This window comes from Sorex fumeus, unplaced genomic scaffold (genome assembly GCF_029834395.1).
Source record: "Sorex fumeus unplaced genomic scaffold, SorFum_2.1 ptg000265l, whole genome shotgun sequence".
Lineage (NCBI taxonomy): Eukaryota > Metazoa > Chordata > Mammalia > Eulipotyphla > Soricidae > Sorex > Sorex fumeus.
In genome coordinates, this window is record NW_026606322.1 from 5032144 (window position 1) to 5050844 (window position 18701).

The window sequence follows — 18701 nt, forward strand, 5'->3', positions numbered from 1 at the left end:
TCCAGTCGGTAACAGCTCTAGTCCAGCGGTCGTCTTTAAATCTCATTACGTGACCAGCCCATCTGATTTTCGACACCTTGGCAAATGAGACAGCGTCCCTGATTCTTTTGATCATCAACGGATGTCAGAACTCCGGATTCTTTCTCTCATTTGAGTGAAACGTGATATTCCAAGCATAGCTCTTTCTATTCTTCTTTGGGAGACCTGAATAGCATTCTCATCTTGTTTGCGTAGGGCCCAGGTCTCTGAGGCATATGTTAATGCAGGAAGAACAATGGAATCAAAGAGATGTGCCCGCAGCCGGAGGTTCTTCGTCCTCTTAGCTATTTCTTCGACGTTCTTGAAGGCGTTCCAAGCCGCTCTCTTCCTCCTGCGCAGCTCGGGTGCCAGGTCATTTGTCATGTTGAATTCTCGACCTAGGTACACATAGCTGTTGCATTCGGAGATGGTCGTTCCGTTCAGAGCGAATGGGGCATCAGGAACGAGGCTGTTTCTCATAAACATTGTCTTCGTAAGATTCAGCCGTAGTCCTACCTTTCCACACTCATGGTCAAAGTCGGCCAGCATTTGTGCTGCTTGGCTGATGTTTGGTGTTATTAAAACAATGTCATCAGCAAAGCGGAGGTGGTGTAGTTGCCGACCATCTATCTTCACTCCCATTCCTTCCCATTCTAGTCGTCGCATGATGTTCTCGAGGGTGGCACTGAAGAGTTTCGGTGAAATGGTATCACCCTGCCGCACCCCTCTCTTGACATCAACGATCACTTCTTTGTAGAATGGTGAGATCCTGGTAGTGAATCCGCAATACAGCTCATGGAGGATCCTGATGTATTGGGCTTGAATGCCCTGATTGGCTAGGGCTTCAATGACCGCTTCTGTCTCAACAGAATCAAAGGCCTTCTTTAAATCAAAGAACGTTAAACAGAGCGGCATCTTGAACTCCCGAAAAACCTCAATGAGCTTGATTATCGTGTGGATATGGTCGATGGTGCTGAATCCTTTGCGGAACCTGGCTTGCTCGCATGGTTGTCCTTGATCTAGTATTCTGCCAATCCTATTTAAGATGACTCGAGTGAACAACTTGTAGATGACAGACAATAGGCAGATCGGGCGATAGTTGCCAATGTCATGGATGTCTCCCTTCTTGAACAGTAGTACGGTCCTGCTGGTTTTCCATTGGGACGGAACCTTGCATTCAGACAGGTAGCGAGTGAAGAGCCGAGCCAGTGTATTGATGAGTACTGATGGCCGGTTCTTCAGGTTCTCAGGTCTGACCTTGTCTGGGCCGGGTGCTGTTTGTTTCTTTACCAACGAAATGGCGTGTTGGATTTCGGAAGGGAGAACGTTGGGAACGACATATCCATCCTGTGGAATTTGGTATATCGGCAAGTGGACATGGCTATCGAAGAGATTTGAGTAGAAGTCATGGATAATCTTCTCCATTGCCGTTCTGGAGGATGTGATGGATCCATCAGGACGTCTGAGGGCAGTCATCTTGGTCTTGTAGTTGGCGAAGGACAGGCGGGCGTTATGAATACTATTCCTGGCTTCTGCCGCATCTACCAGTACTTCTGCTCTTCTCTCTTTGAGGTCTTCCTTGATCGCATCTCTGCACTGCTTTGCGAGCTCCGACGTTAGCTTGTGGTTGCCTGAGACATGCGCCAAACCACGCTGGCGAATTAGCTCAAGAGTTTTCGAAGAAGGTGATTTTTTGTGGCTATCTCTCTCTTGGCATTCCTCGCACATTCATGGAGGTGCTGAACCAGTCGATCGTATTCCTCGTCAATGTTGTCAACTATGGCATCTTCCCATGTTCCTGCAATAGTACCAAAGAGTTCCCAGTTGGTAGTCATTCTGGGAGTTCTCTTTTTGAACTTTGCAGCCCTTTCTCCCCGCTCTGTGAAGTAGAATTTTGCACGAAGGAGACGGTGGTCCGATCCCGTTCGAAATTTTGGGACAACAGCGACATCAGTCAGGCAAAACCGTCGATTGAATATGATGTGGTCTATTTCGTTGTGGAATCGTCCACTGGGAGACTCCCATGTCCATCGTTTAGATTCTGCCTTCTGGAACTGTGAGTTACCATGAATGGTCTTGGTCGACATGATGAACTCAGACAGTCTCTCACCCTGTTCGTTCCATTCTAGGCCATGGGTCCCGATGTGAAGTTCTTCAGCTGATCTTCTTGGTCCTATCTTGGCATTAAAATCACCCACAATGATCTTGTAGAAGGTGTGGTCTTCTTTATAGAACTTCTCTAGCTCCATGAAGAACTTCTCGATTTCTCTTTCATCATAATGAGATGTTGGTGCAATATTAGCAAAACTTTTTTTTCTTTTTGGGTCAGACCTGGTGATGCACAGGGGTTACACCTGGCTCTACACTCAGAAATTACTCCTGGCAGTGCTCGAGGGAACACACAGGATGCTGAGAATCGAACCTGCATAGTCTGTGTGCAAGACAAACACCCTATCTGCTATACTATCACTCCAGCCCCAATTTGCAAATCTTCATTGAGTGCCTTCTATGTTACTTTCTCCACTGTTTGGTGTCCTCCGGTTGTTTATTGATTTGCTCGAGCGGGCCCAGTAATGTCTTCATTGTGAGACTTCTTGTTACTGTGTTTGGCATATTAAATACTTCATGGGTAGCTTGTCAGGCTTTGCCAAGTGGGCAAGATAATCTCAGTAGCTTGCTGGGCTCTCCGAGAGGGGCGGAGGAATTAAACCTGGTTGGTTAGGTCAGCCCCATGGAAGGCAAATGCCATAGTGCTGTGCTATCGCTCCAGCCCCAGGAACCATCATTTAATATAACACTTTGATTACTCTTTAGACATCTGGCACACAAGTCAATATTTCCTTTGTCCACAAAGTAGCTAAAAGTTTGTAACTACAGTCTTACATTTTGAAATTTGTCCATATTTATATTGATTTTGGTGTAGCTTCCCAAGGAGGACTCCGGAACTCCTGGTGGCCATTCTCTAGACATTGTTAACTAGCCAGTTGTTTCAATGATCTACTTGCCAACGTGGTACTGATATGGCTTATAAGTACTAGAAGACACCAGGCTTTGCCTATGGTGCTTGGTTGTCTACAGGACCATACCCGACAGTACTCAAGGGACCATGTGGTATGGCAGACAGAACTTGGGGCCATTTGCATGCAAGACATGCATCTCTGACCACTGAACTTGCTTCTAGCCCCTGTAGTCAACTTCTTTACTATGATGTCTAAGTCCTTGGTAACCTGAATCCTATTAGTCACTCCAAATTTTACCTTTGTAGATTTCCCTCATCTTTACAAGTGAAACACCAGCCCTGCACAAGGTGTTTCCTGAATTCTATTCCTATAGGAGGCTATACATTTAGGTGCTCCTATAACTCCTGTTATTTCAGAGGGCTGAAATATAATGTAATGTTACCTCAGAATACTGAAATATAATGTAATATTTACAAATTTATATTCATCTCTAAACTGAGTCACCATCCAACAGTGACCAAGTAATCAGGTGTATATGGGGAAGACTATCTCACACACACACCTTCGTCCCCCCCTCCCCCCCACCTCAGCCAGTGGATGAAGGAACAGATCAGATCTACAGGCTGGTAAACAGTGGCAGTTCAATAAAAAATCACAATTATTATAGAGAAATAATGAAGGTTTGGGGGCAGCAATTACACAAAGGTGTGGTTGACAATTAGCATACACAATGAACAGATGTAAAGCCCCTCCTTCAGGGGACACTCTTCTAGGAGATCCACCCAAGAACTGAATTTCATCTAGGAGCTTCAGTACTCTAAATTCTTTCTAGGATATCTGTCCAGTTGTGGAATTCCATCTAGGAGACATATTGCTTTCTCCTTCTCTTTACAGGTGAATCATTTAAACAATCATATTGTAGATACTTCGTGATAATATTGTTAGTCATTTTGTATAAACACATTAAGAGATATAGATTTTTATTTATATCCTAGATTAAATTGAAAATAGTCTTTCTGGACTCATCGTAAAGGGTGGCTTTTCCTGGGGAAATAAATCTCGCTATATTTCCCAGAATACAGTCATCAGACCAAGTTAGTCTTTTTTTTTTTTTATCCCCATAGGATGACATTGCTTGGTCCTTTCTCCCTTTCTCTACAAGGAGCTTAGGTTTATCAGATTACACCTGTCATAGTGCTCCCAAGTCACTCCCATTCCTTTGTTTATCTGTAACCACTTCTCTTTTTCCCTAATCAGTATCTATTCATTTCTAAGGTCAGATCCTTCTAGGACACTAAAATTGTATTGTAAGTTAATATTGTCTTTCTCCTCTCCTTATGTCTTTTGAATAGTTTAAGGCAATGTCCTTTTTGTATAGATACAGGAAGACCTTTAATATTATGCTTTGTAACATAGTACTTAATCGGCTTTGGATATTATTCACCCCCCAGGCATCTGCTTTTTCGACTTAAGCCTCAGTTGCCCTTGGTTCCTAGCACTCTAAAAGCAGCATTTCAACGAGGGACTGAACGGACCCAGGGCAAGCGGTGAGCTACCCTGGCATCGAAATGGGCCAAGCCAAAGTACCACGATTCTTAACTATAAGTTAAGAGCTTGATCATAGACAAATGCTGTCATGATCCAAAAGTAACGATGAGACTAGGACCCTGCTAGGGATAGGAAGACTATCTGGCTTGAGCACTGTAGTCTGAGATCGAGATGGCCCTAGAAGAGCAATTATATAAGCTAAAGTATTTCTTACTGTATCCAATACAAAAGGATTTATATCACGTATGCTTATATGTTTGTTGGACAAGGAGAGGAGAAACACACCCAGGGGCGTCCGTTCTAGGGTGGGTCGTCCTGCTGAGAGAGTATCTGTCCTAGAAGCAGCTTTCCCCAAGGGAAAGAGCTTTACCTCTATTGATTGAGACCGCACCTATGTGTAATTGTTACCCCAATCCTTCATGCTTTAGGATTTAACTAGACTGTAAGAGTGGGCTGGGGGATCAGGATCCAGACTCCAGAAGGAGAAGGAGAAAGGGGATCCAGATTTCAGAGCCAGAAGTCGAATGAAGGTGGATTAAGGAGAATGAAGTAGCATGGGAAAGGAAGAAGCAGGAGGAGAATCAGAGGATAATGGAGATGGGATTGGAACAAACTGCAACTGACATCAACCAGCCTGGCCCTCGTTCCTTCCTTCACCTGCCCATTGTCACTGACCTCCCTGGGGTGAGGGAACCTGCGTGAGACTACCGAACACGGGCAGAGGGAGAGATAGAGCTGCTGCTGCTGCAGCCTTTTTTGAGTTTACACAAACCCCAATAGGGTCTTTATTCAGTTACTTCTTTTGAGGTCTTATCAGAGTTTGTTCCATGACTGTGTTCTTAACTTATTATACTTCTTATGGCCCTTAGGCTGTCCCATGTCTAAGGAGCCATGTAGCTTACGGCTAGTCCTGGGTCCATCAGTCCCTCAGTGGAACCTACCTTTTGTGGGTGTAAAGAACTAAGGTCAATCTAAGGGTACTGAGGAATAAGTCAAGTAAATATGATGGATGCCCAGGAGTAAATATTTCAGAGTCAATTAACTCCCATATTACAAAAGCATAGAATAGCAATTCCTGGTCTATATGAAAAATAATATTTATCTAAAATAAAATTATGCAAAGAAAATTAAAGAAAGACAAAACCAATATTTCACTAAAGTATATAAAATTCAGAGCCATCAAAAGATTTGACTTTATAAGTTACCATATCTGATTTTGAGACATTTGTGACTAACAGATAGAAGAAAAAGAACACAAAGTAGAGGTTAAAGATAAGCACAGAAAATTGGGAGTGCCCTGATGGAATTGGGTGTTCCCCCAGGAGCACTAGAATGGGTGTAATTCAATTAACCTAAGCACCCTGCAGGAAGAGCAATGACACTCTAATGTTAAGCCTAAAATACTTGGAACTATAATCCAACACTAAACTACAAATGTTTTTGGTTTTTGGGTCGCACTAGGTGATGCTCAAGGTTTGTTCCTGCTCTGAACTCAGGAATTACTCTTATAGTGCTTTGTGGACCCTATATGATGCTGGGGATGGAACCCGGATCAGCCACGAGCAAGGCAAGCACCCTACCTACTGTACTGTCTGTCCTGTCCCTAAACTACAAATATCTTAAAGGCAAGAATCCCATTAAGATCCTTCAGAGACAGGAATTTTGTTGTATGCAACCCCTTCACATGGGTCATAGCAATCTAATACTTTCATAATAAAATCTGATGCTAGATTTTGATCTGGTAACAAGATTCCAATCTAATTTCTGGTAGCATAAAATGAGTCCAGAAGGTTGATTTGAAAAACTTTGCCAAAAAATAAAAAAGGTTTATGGCAGCCATTGTATGCCAAAAAATATTATTAAGATGGATTTTAAATTTTGAGTTGTACTAAATATAGCAATACAGCAGGTAGGGCGTCTGCCTTGCATGCAACCAACATGGCCGACCCGAGTTCAATTCCTCCGCCCCTCTCAGAGAGCCCGGCAAGCTACCGAGAGTATTCGATATGCCAAACACAGTAACAACAAAGTCTCCAATGGAGACGTTACTGGGCCCGCTTGAGCAAATCGATGATCAACGGGAGGGCCTTTACTTTACTTTTACTTTAATTCAAGCTCAGTCATTTGGAATTTTGATGTTAATAACAACCTTTATTTATTTATTTTTTATTTATTGAATCACTGTGAGAACAATTACAAAGCTTTCAGGTTTAAGTCTCGGTCACAAAATGATCAAAAACCCATACCCGACCAGTGCACATCACATTTTTCACCACCAAGATCCCCAGTATACCCCCATCCCACTTCTCCCCCTGCCTGTGACACAGATAATTTCCACTAAACTCTCTCTCTCTCTACTTTGATTACTTTCATTATTTTGACAAAAGATGCACCATTAATATTTGGAATTTTCCCCCAACAATCAGACTTGCTGAAAAGGCATTATTAGATAATTTTTTTCTATTTCAGATTATGAAGAGCATATGATGACTCAGAAATTTTGGATTTCTGATATTTTACTAATCTGGAGGGATTTATGCTAAAAGCTGCTGGGTTCCCAGATTGATTTGTGTGCCTCTGGGATCTGGCTGTTCTGGAGCTGGAGAGCTGCTCATGGGGGCAACTTGTGGTCTCGGTGGGGAGGATGTGTCGGTTCAACCCCTCAACCCATGAGGCTGCAGGTGCCCCATCACCGCCAGCTCTGATACTCTCTGTCTGATACTCTCTGAGGCGGCCAACGTGCCACAGCGGGAGAAGGGGCAGAAGAGAAAAACATCCTTTCCCGCCGGTGGGGTGGGGGGGGGCACGGTGCTGTTGCTTAATGCATAGTCCAGACACATTTCTGCCAAAAACCGCTCGAGTCCCAGATTGTTTTGTGAGCCTCTGAGATCATAGCTGTTGCAGAGCTGGACAGCCGGCAGGCAACTTGTGGTCTCAATGGGGCAGGAAGCTAATAACAACCTTTTAACTAGGATTTCTGTCGTATTTTTTTTTTCTTCTAGTAATTCCCCCTATAGTTTTTTTTTTTTTTTTACTCCAACCTAAAAATTCTGAGCGTTTACTCCTGTCTCTGCACTCAGATATCGTTTCTGGTTCTGTACTCAGGGATCACTCCTGGCAGGGCTGTTTTCCAGGGGAAACAGATGGCTGCATGCAAGGCAAATGCCTTACCTGCTATCTCTCCAGCACCAATTTCGCACTTTAAAAAAAACTTCTTTCTGATTAGAATTCTCCTCTTTGTGTAGCTAGCACTGTTCTCTGAAGAATTTACTACATTCAACATGTATGATAAGCTTTTATTGCTTCTCTTCTAATCTTCCATGACCCTTCAAAATTGCTTCCACCCTAGCATGTAGATTGTTTTGTCTTTGAAACTTATTTACATTGTATATTGATCATAGTGCTGCTGTCACAGAAGTTTCTCTGTTTTTCCATAGTATCTTAAACTGTTAGTGTAGCACCAGGAAAACATTAGCCATTATTTTTAAATGAATGAATGACTACTACATATACTATAGATTTTAATATATATGAACAGGAAATATAAAATCAAATACTATAAGTGATTTTCAAAGAGTATGTATATGTTGGGCTGGAGCGATAGCACAGCGGGTAGGGCGTCTGCCTTGCACGCAGCCAACAACATGGCCGACCCGAGTTCGATTCCTCCGCCCCTCTCGGAGAGCCCGGCAAGCTACCGAGAGTATTCGATATGCCAGACACAGTAACAACAAAGTCTCCAATGGAGACGTTACTGGGCCCGCTCAAGCAAATCGATGATCAACGGGAGGGCCTTTACTTTACTTTTTTATGTATATGTTAGCTTTATGGAGAATAAAAGGTAAAAGGTAAAGGCCCTCCCGTTGATCGTCGATTTGCTCGAGCGGGTCCAGTAACGTCTCCATTGGAGACTTTGTTGTTACTGTGTCTGGCATATCGAATACTCTCGGTAGCTTGCCGGGCTCTCCGAGAGGGGTGGAGGAATTGAACTCGGGTTGGCCATGTTGGCACTTGTAAGGCGAACGCCCTACCGCTGTGCTATCAGTAAATTTATATACTATATATAAAGTGCTCAGCCTGCTGATAATTTTTGGGGGGTTAATCATAATGTTAAACTTGACAGGTAGCTTTAATACCTACTTTTATTTATGCCTACCTAAAGAAAATGAAGACACTGGATTAAACAATTTTCATAACACCACATAGTGAAAAAAAGAACACTGACCATTCTGTTTGTCTCACTTCAAATAATTTATCAATTATTTATTTTATATTTATATTACAAATAATAAAATTAGCCTTATGAATATCTGTTATATGTTCAGCCTTGTCATAACATTTTTAACATAGTTTTATTAAATATCTATACACTTTTAGTTAGGTACTATCAATATAATTCTAGTTTTACAACTTAAAATAAGAAGGTAAAAATATAATAAGTAAGTCTCCCTCAACTCACTTTACTAGAATGAAGAACTGGTTTTGAGTTCAATTTTTCTGACTTCAGAGTCCAAGATGTTAATTGCAAAGCTATCTCATCTCTCAGAGGAGGAAATCTATTTAGTTTCTAAACTTTCTGAAAGAACCAATGTATATTCAACAGAGTTTTCATGAGATACATATAGATAAACATTTCTGAGACCTAGATGTGAAGAAAAGGCTTTTTGATTAATCACAAGTAATCAAGATTAATGAAGTGATACAATTCCAAATGAAGTTTTAGTGGTTATTAGAAGAGGAACCAATATAATCCTATACAAAACACATTAATAGAATTAGAACAATAATTAGAAAGCCAAAAAGACCCATTGTGAAATGTTAAAATTGGCATCAGTGAAATGGAAAAGTTTCCTTAATTTCAAATATCATTACTTGCTGCAGTGCTCACCTGGTATAATGGTGGTCTGTCAAGAATTTTAAAAAGACAAAGAAAAGCTGCTCTCTAAAACAATTAAACTTTTATCTAGTTTGACAGAATAAAGTTTTGTAAGTCTTTAATATTTATTTTAGTTATTAATAGTTCTATGAACTATTAATTCAATTCCTACGCCCCTCTCAGAGAGCCCGGCAAGCTACCGAGAGTATCTTGCCTGCACGGCAAAGCCTGGCAAGCTACTCGTGTTGTATTCGATATGCCAAACACAGTAACAACAAGTCTCAAAATGGAGACGTTACTGGGCCCACTCGAGTAAATCGATGAACAACGGGAGAAGAGTGCTATAGTGCAATTAATAGTTCAACTTATATGGAGGTTGATTAAAATGATTTTATCATTGCTGTCATTTTAAAACTTCTATAAATAATTTGAACAAAAGTTATTAAAGGAAAAACTGGATATCAGAATCATCACAAAATTATCTGTACCTGCATGTTCTTCATAGATTTGCTGGTGTTTTGTCTACCACCACATATATCTAAAGGACAAAACAAAAGAAAACAGGTAAATTGAAGAAGAAAGTTTTGTAACTAATATAACTGTTATGATCTACAGGGGAGACTCCAAAATCATCAAGTTCTTTTCCTCCAAATGTTTGTCAGACTCTTCAGTGGTATATGTTCCCCTGGGAGCAAATACTGATAATTTTATTCATCAGGTGGGCCATACCTAAACTCAGAGCATTGCCATCACTGCCATTAAGACCCTCTGAGACATACTATATTCCAAATGTCTTTACTCTCAAAGTCCTACTTGCTATGCAATGGAATAATCTTCTAGAATCTTCTGTCCACAGAAATTCTGCTCCATGTCCTCACCCGACTGACACTGAATGTGCTTCCTAGGTATGACTAGAATTCTATTCTATACCTCAGTGTTTAACCTCAATTTCATTTATTCATTATTTTTGGCTGTTCGTGTGGGTCATAGCTAGCAGTTCTCAGGACTTAGTCCTAGGCTCTGCACTCAGGGTTAACGTGTATTAGGGCTTAGACAACCATATGGGATGCCTAGGATTGAAGCCAGGTTGGCTGCAGGCATTGGAAGTGCCCTAGCCTCTGTACTTTGGCTCCAGCTAATATAAGCTCAATTTTAGAACCATTAAAAATGGGTTCACAATTCAACTCAAACGATAAATATTTGCTCAACCTTTAGAAAGTTACTAAAACACCTTCTGCCTCAATTTCTTTCCGTTTTAGTGAATAGGAGTGGGCTTTCATCAGTTAATATGTAACACGTATCTCTGGACATTGTTTGTTATATTAATTTATATAATCTTTTTGAGAATATTATGAGTTTAATGGGCTGGAGCAATAGCACAGCGGTAGGGTGTTTGCCTTGCGCAAAGCCAGCCCAGCCCAGCCCAGCCCAGCCGGGTTCGATTCCTCCACCCCTCTCGGAGAGCCTGGCAAGCTACTGAGAGTATTCAATATGCCACACACAGTAACAAGAAGTCTCACAATGGAGATGTTACTGGGCCCGCTCGAGCAAATCGATGAACAACGGGAGGACAGTGTTTGTTTGTTTTTATGAGTTTAATACTTTTTCATCACCCTTTTATGAGGAAATCACACTGAAGTCAGATGTTAAGACTTACTATCTGTTATAAGTTAGGAGAATGCTGATTTTACTGAGAACCTGAGTGTAATAATTTATTTACATTTTTATCAAAATCCCCCCCCCCAATGTTTGAGATACAGTACTCACTAACATAATGTATTTTTAACAAATATGCCTCAGTTTCTATTTTTGTTTGCTTCTGGGTCATACCAATAATGCTCAGGGTTACTTCTGGCTCTGCACTCAGGAACTACTGCTGGTGGTCCTTGGGGAACCAAATGGTATGCTGGAAATTGAACCTGGGTTGGCCATGTGCAAGGCAAGCACCTTACCCACTGTACTAACTCTCTGCACCTGTTGGAATATTTCTGAGCCTCAGTTCTCTCCCTGTATCTTTGATATCTTCCCATACTAAGTCCCATTTCTTCATAAACTGGGCCCTTTCATTTTTATTTTGTTTGATTCCTCCGCCCCTCTCGGAGAGCCCGGCAAGCTACCGAGAGTATTGGATATGCCAGACACAGTAACAACAAAGTCTCCAATGGAGACGTTACTGGGCCCGCTCGAGCAAATCGACGATCAACGGGAGGGCCTTTACCTTAATATAATATTTTTAATATCTAACTTCTTTCATATTTTATCAGCATAAATGACAAGGTTACAAATTTGTAAAAATTTATTAATAATAAAAATTATTAAGATTTATTATTAAGTGTTATAGTTTTATATTAATTATATTCATTATTAAGTATTATCGAGGCATTCAATTTTCAAACACCAATTACTTCACCAGTGAATTCTTCCCTCCAATGTCTCTGGTTTCCTTATAGTCCCTAATCTGCCTTTATGGTAGGAATTTTTCCCCTCCACCATTTTCCTACTGTTCTTTTTCACTTACTTACCTAACCCCCCCAAAAAAACTACACACACACACACACACAGACACACACACCTCAGTGGCAAGCTTCCCACTGAAGACCAATTTTCCTATGCTTCAATTACATTGCTCATGGATAATATGACACTTTTATAAAATACAACTTTGATATTCCTGTGTGAATTTTCTTTATATCACACATATGAAAGAGATTCATGAAAGAGATGGGCTGGAGTGATAGCACAGCGAGTAGGGCGTTTGCCTTGCAAGCAGCAAACATGGCCAACCCGAGTTCAGTTCCTCCACCCCTCTCGGAGAACCCGGCAAGCTACTGAGAGTATCTTGCCTGCACGGCAAAGCCTGGAAAGCTCCCCGTGACGTATTCGATATGTCAAGAACAGTAACAATGAGTCTTACAATGGAGATGTTACTGGGCCTGTTCGAGCAAATTGATGAACAATGGGAGGACAGTGACAGTGACATGAAAGAGATCATTCTGCATCTGTCACACATCTCTCTGACTAATTTCTCTTAACATGATACTCTCCACATAGTAGCAAATATGACTTCATTTTTTCTTATGGCCAAGCAGTATATATATATAAACAGATTACTGGTTAAAGAAACTAATATATATATATATATATATATATATATGTTAAAGAAACTACTATCTCTCTACTGATTAAAACCACTCATCTGTTTTTTCTGTTCTTTGGTTTCAGGACATATTCCAAGGACTGAAACTGCTGGGTCTAATGGGAGTTCAATTTCTAGTTTTTTGTTGGTTTCTTTTTGTTTGGGGGTCACACCTGGAGATGCTCAGAGTTACTCCTGGCTTTGCACTCAAGAATTACTCCTGGTAATGTTCGTCAGAACATATGGGGTGCCAGGGATCCAACCCTGGTCAGCTGTGAGCAAAGCCAAAACCCAAGCCTCAGTACTATTGTTTCGACCCAAAATTCCCAGTTTTTTGAGGAATGTTCATATTGTCTTCCTAAAAAGGCCGGACCAGTCAGCAATCCCAAAGGCAATGAATGACTGGCTATTTTTTTTTTTTGATGAGGGCCAATCTCTCTAGTATGAAGTGATATCTCATTGTTCTGATTGTATTTTCCTGATGATTAGTGATAAAGATAATTTTTATATATCTTTGACCACTTATGTCCTCTTTGAGGAAATTTCTGATCACCTATTCTCACTATTTGAATTTTTTTCTTGTAGAATTTGATCAGTGCTTTATAACTTCCTAAGCTGTTGTTAATTCATAAAGTTCTATATTGTTCCTTCAAATCTGTGTTAAAGTGGATACAGTATTCTTGGTGAGCCATTCATTTCAAAGAGTTTTTTCCTTTCCTTTTCTTTACTATATCCCACTGTTGACCATGGCCCTTGAGTTTTGTTTGATCTATCTGCTATAAATCTTTTTTGATCTTCTTCCTTTCACAATTCTATCTTGATCATTTGTCATTCTGGTTAGAATGTGTCTTGGAGTTTTTTCATTTGTGACTTCTAGCTGGTATGCTTTGAGCCTATTTAATCTGGATGGATACTCTCTTTAGCTCTGGAAACTTTTTGGTGATGATTTATTTGACTAATGCTTCTTCATAAAAATTGCCTTCCTGGGTCTCCAGGCCCCTGATAATTCTTACGTTATTCTGCTCGAATTCATCCCAAAGTTCTCTTGTCTGCTGTTCATTTATTGTGAGCCTTTTCTTCATCTTCTGCTCTAGAATGGAGGTTTTCTTCATCTCATTTTGGAGCTGGCTGATTCTATCCTCAGCTATTATTATTATTTCTGCTGAAGCCCTCCCATGAGTTTTTCATTTCACCTAACAAATTCAGTTCTGTCATTTCTACTTGTATTTTTCTTGTTTCCTCTCTAATATCTGCTCGTGTCTTTTATTGGCTATTTGCTCCATTGCTCCTTTGAGCTCACTAAACATTCTCAACATTTACATTTTAACATCCTTATCTGAATTTCTATATAGCTCATTGGTGCTGATTGAGTCTTCATGAATACTATCTTTGCTCATTAAGCATGGTGAGGTTCTGTGCTATTTAGCCATTGTACTATCATAGACTTGCGATGAGGTTTTCAAGTTTACCTTTTATACCCCACCCTACCAGGGAGCTATCTAGGTGGTCCAGCTTCATTAGAGTTCTCTTGTTCCCTGTCAAAGTTGGGAGGTGGATCCAGATGGTTTCCTCCATTCAGTCCAACACAGGATGTGAGCAAGCAATGTTTTGCTGCCATACTAGCAGCTGAGCACTTTCTGGCAGGGGAGGAGTCTGTGTGGTCCATGGATCTGGGGTACAGTGTTTTACGATATATGAACTATGTCCCGTGTCAAGGTAGGAGATAGAGTTACGCGTCCTTTCTTTTGCTTGCAGTTACTCGGCCTTAATGTAATTCTTGTCCTTAGCACCTGGACTTATATACATACAACGTTGTCATATGCTTAACCTATTGCCATGTATTCCCACAGAGATTGAGATATAAATGGCCAATTTAAAATAATCTAGCAGAATGGTCAGCTATCTGGGCAGTCTCTTAAGGTCATATCTGAAAAGTTTAGTTCTCTTGTCCCAATCTTTCTAGTTTCTTATTACCTCCTGTCTTGTGGAATCTATGTTAAAGAGCGCATAACTCATCACAGCTGAGGCACAGTTAATAATTTTAGATTGCACACCGTACCACACTCATTTGTACTAAAAATTGTCTTACAAGAACATGAAAGACATAACCCCAAAGAATAGCCCTGACAATTACTCATTTCGGTCCCACCAAGAGAAAGAACTTTATGTTTCTTCCAAGGTTGGGGAGACAGATAATACCTAGGTGCGTTTTTGTAGTGATTCTGTATTATACATCTCTGGCAGAGAAACCTGATTCAGGAACCTTATAATGGCCCATTATAAGGAGAGGGATTTAATCACATTAATATCCTAAGAGGACATCTTCAGGAGGTGAGTCACTTAATCTTCCTGATCCTCAGTTTCCTCATTTATTAAATGAGAATAATATGATGATCTAATATATATAATGAAGATAATTGTGCAGTTATCAAGGATGGAATTATAGGCTTTAAAGCTGTGGAAACAGAAAGCAGAATTGTAGCACTCCCCCCAGGCGGAGTATTGTCCTTTCTTCATCTGAACTAAAGAGAGATGCAGAAAGTGGTTTTACTCCCACTGAATGGGTAAGAAAAATAAAACTGGAAGGTAGATAATAGAAGGCAGCATGGCCTCCTAACTTTTTTCTAAATTTCTCAGGAAATGCCGAGAATTTTCCTTTGACTCATCTTGTGTTACTTTGATACAAGCTTTTGTTACTTTTGGCCTTGACATTAGGATTGCTAGAGTCTTTTCATGTTAAGTCTTTTATAATTTTTAAAAATTTTTATAAAGAAGTGCTTTAACCTTCTAGTTATGGTTCCCTGATTTCTGTATTTTATCCTGTTTCTCTTTATTGTTGAGGTCATTTCTCAGTGGTGAACTAAGCACTATTAACCACTGTCCAAGTAACTTAAATCCATGCTATGTTCAGTTTTGTGTTAGCTGCTATAATGTTCAAGTTGGCATATAAGATTTAGATAACGTGACATATTATTTTTTCGTTTTACTAATGAATAATATGAGGTTCAAAGAAACAAGTAACTTACTAGAGTACTGGTTACTCAAGTGAAAAGCCAGGACTTGACTTTGTAATCCTAAAATAAGGATATGCATGATTCAATATTAAAAAAAAAATGGTTGATCCAGTGTCAGGGTCCTGGCCAGTCGACCCAGGCACACTGGAGTATAATCAATCGAGGTCTCTGGACTTACTCGCTATAGGGGAGCGAGTGGGTAGGAGAGAAGCCTCTGCCATGGTCCTCTGCTCATCGCGGACTCCAGCCGCCTCTGAGAAAGAACTACTAGGAGGGGAGAAAGCTGATGGTCAATCAGCAATCTGTTTATTAGCTCTCACACAGGAGTTTTTATACATCCATTTCAGGGGTCAGTCCTATATGGATATTACTTTTGCCTCGTCAGGCTCAGTACAGATGTCAGTTAATGATTTACGTTTCCCGTCTCAGGACTGGGTGTGTCAGCACAGGCACATGTTAACTGTCATGTCTCCCATCCCGTTATCTCCTCAACCAGAGTGCTATGTGGGTGGAGTGCTGGAGCAAGTCCCTAGGCTCCTGTGAACAGGGCCTGTTCCTGTTTCCAAGGGCCGGGGATTTGGTCAAAGTCTCAGGCTGGCTGCTGAGAGCCCAACAACCCAGAAGAAGACACCGTAGGAAATAATTATAAATTAGGCAAATATATTGCTTATTTTAAAGTCTGCTTATAATCTGAGAAAGAATTTTAGATTTAGAAAAATCTTGAAGGTTTCAGATCTGTAGCACAATTTATGGAAATACTTAATAAAGATTATTAATATAATAACAAGTAGAAAGGAGTAAGGTAGGCAATATTGAAGGATGTTGTGTTGTATTCTAGCCAGTCTTTCCCAAAATGGTGATATTGTCTCCTGGGAGTGCTGAAATGATTTTATAGTTAGCAGTAACTCAGACACAATTTGGGGATGGGGTCGGGGTTATTGTGTACCTAAAGAAAGTAAGTTTCCACATTGGAGCTAAATCAAATTTTATGCAGAAAAACAAGGATAACAGTACAAAAATCTTCAAATTGTCATGTGCATTGACATTATAATGAACCCAATTAATGAAACGGTGGGGGTTATTGAGCTGTATTATCACCCTTTTGAATGTAGAATGGGGACAACAGAGAGACTTGCATTATCAATATGAGCAGATAAGTAAAAAGACAATTGTGTATAAAAATAAGTGGTGCAAAAGTTACTACTTTAATTAAAATCAACAGATTGTCCTATTACAGTCCTGAAGTATTGTATAAATTTGGGTGTCAAACTAGACCAGATATGAGCTACTGTCTAGACTGCACATCCATATTCTTGCGGCCATCCTCCTCTAGGCCTTCCCCAGTGATGAGCAGCGAGCTTCCTCAGTAAGTGAGGCTCACTCCTGCAATGAGCAGATGTTTGTGAAGGAGCTGTTGGAATTCACTGCTGGTGTCTACCAATCTATCTCCAGAATCTCCATCTGAAGTTATTGGTATGCTTACCTCCATTGTTTTTAGCTAATTGAATTTTATGCTTGTATTGCTCTAAGGTGACCACACACACAAAACCATATTATAAAAAGTTGGCATTGAGCTTGAGTCATAAATGAAACTGATCTATATAAGGTGGCCATTAGCACTCTTAAGATCAAATGTGATTTTCAAAGGACATTGAGAGAAAAATACTGATTCATGGCAATGAGGAAAAGAAAAATTTAATAATTGCATCTCAATCATTATGAGAGAGTGATATCACGCAGTAACAAACTAGGTCATAGTCAATTGTAGGATTAGAACATTAGTAACAGAATGAAAGTAGATAAATATATAGTGAAAATGAAACAGTATTTGTATTGTTAGGATTTTCTATAGAAAATAGAAAGGAAGAGATGAATAGATTCAGTCTAATATTTTGTTAAATAGAGAGCCATCACAGAAAATATTAAATGGGTATTATAATTGGAGCAATTATGTTTTTTAAAAACTATTTTTGGGACAAACACAGCTATGCTCAGGTATCATTCTTAGTGGGGCACTGGGGCCCATTTGTGATACTGGAGAGGGCACCTGGGCCAGCTCCTTGCAAGATTGAGCCCTACCAATGTACTACTTCTTCTCTAGCCCCAGGAAAAATGGTATCTTGAGCAAAAGGGAATGTCAGAAACAACATGGGGATCAAGACTGAGTTTTTTGATATTAAGCTTGAAACAATTATGCTACTACAAGAGGAGAGAGATGGAAGAGGGAGAAGTAAGAGACCTAAGTACAAGAAAGAAAAGTTGGATGCAATTATCTCTAAAATATTAAAAATCTATTTGCAGGAAGCAGATGCTTTAGTTTCTATATAGCTCCCGCTCTCATTGTGCTGACAATTCAGTAAGATTAAAAAGAGAGACAAACCTTTGAGGTACAAATAGTGTAGGTGAATATAGTATGGTAGTAAAAGGAAGAACTAGGTCAAAGAAAGTGAAAAGGAATTGGATACAGAAAAAGTGAGTGTGCCAGGTATAAAAGTTCTTGTAATTAAAAAAAAAAGGCAAAATGTGCTTATTTGGAATCATAGGGCACAATTTGTATAGAAATACTAGCTTTACAAAGTGTAAGGAAAAACTTTTGTAGGAATAAGATGATGGAAAAAAAAGAAGAGTAGTTAAAGTGAATCAGTGATAACAAGCTTAAACTCTTCTTGGCTGTGTATATTTGGTTGCTGATTCTATCCTTTAACAAAGAATTCATAATCTAAGTCCTCTCAAATAAACCAAGGACTGGATGGTTTCTTAAAACAATTGCTTCTGGCCTAGTCCAAAGGTCACTGACCTATTGAAACAAGACAGATAAAGGAGTTTCTCAGTAATCACTAAGTGATAAGCGCCATTTAAAAACCATTCAAGACAGAGGCCCAGCTCTGGGCAACAAAGCTGAACAGCTCCAATTCCAACAGGTACAGCCCGCCCCCAAGGGCCTGGGTTCCTCTCTGGACACGCGCAGCTAGAAACAGCCCCTAGACAGCCGGTTTTCAACCCCTGATCTGCGTGGGACTGGCACAGAGGCCCAGCTCTGGGCAACAAAGCTGAACGGCTCCAATTCCAACAGGTACAGCCCGCCCCCAAGGGCCTGGGTTCCTCTCTGGGCACGCGCAGCTAGAAACAGCCCCTAGACAGCCGGTTTT